Consider the following 1,008-nt stretch of genomic DNA (forward strand, 5'->3'; position numbering starts at 1 on the left):
GTTGAATTTTCTTTTCGGTGGGGGAGGGGGGGGGGGACTCCATATGGTATCCATGGTCTTTGAGACACTGTTTCACATATTTTGGAGTGAATTAAGTCAATGGTCTGAGCAGCAAATCGTTACGAGCCGAAAAACAAAAAAAACTGTCTGTTCTATTTAGGCAAATTACTGAAATCCCAGCTATCATAATATTTTAATTTAACTGAGAATACAACAACAAAAATGGTATAATGAAGTTATATTTTAAAATCTTTTGAACGTAAGTTGGAAAAATGGTAAATAATAATGTGTAGCCAGTTATAAGGAATTGTAAAATAATAAAACACCATTACAATTGGGAGTTTTCTATGTTCTCCATTACATTTCAATTCCGGTATTTTGAGAGTAACTTTTTCCAGTTCACTAGGTCTCTTAATTGGGCCTCTGAGAACTGTTTTACATCAAGAAAAAAAAAATAATCCAATGAAATGATTCAGTTATTGAAGATACTCATGATAAATTAAGACAGAAAAAGACATATGGTGCAACTATATCATCTCTCAATAATGTTGGGATGGGAATCCCTGTATTTAAGTAACATTGTACATCGTGCTTTCAATAAGCTTCGTCATTGGAAGCATTCAATTGTTGGAAAATATGAAACACATGTCAATTAAAAAACATAAGACTCTTTTATCATGTATTTTATAATACTTTAAAAATACAGTATCTATTAATTAAACTTTACAAGGATCTCTCACCTCACATTGATGAAAACTTCAATTAATTCTGTTCTAAATATTTCAAATAAATTGTCATATAAAACTGATTTTCGTTAGGTAACTACAATCTAGTCTTATTTTATGTAAGTCGTGATAGTTTTTATAGTCTTCTCTCTCTCTCTCTCATCTCTCTCTCTCTCTCTCTCTCTCTCTCTCTCTCTCTCTCTCTCTCTCTCTCTCTCTCTCTTAGATATGTATATAAAGATATGTTAGTTTGCTTAAAGCTTCTCAGAACTAGAATAAACTC

Source organism: Palaemon carinicauda, chromosome 13 (genome assembly GCF_036898095.1).
Source record: "Palaemon carinicauda isolate YSFRI2023 chromosome 13, ASM3689809v2, whole genome shotgun sequence".
Lineage (NCBI taxonomy): Eukaryota > Metazoa > Arthropoda > Malacostraca > Decapoda > Palaemonidae > Palaemon > Palaemon carinicauda.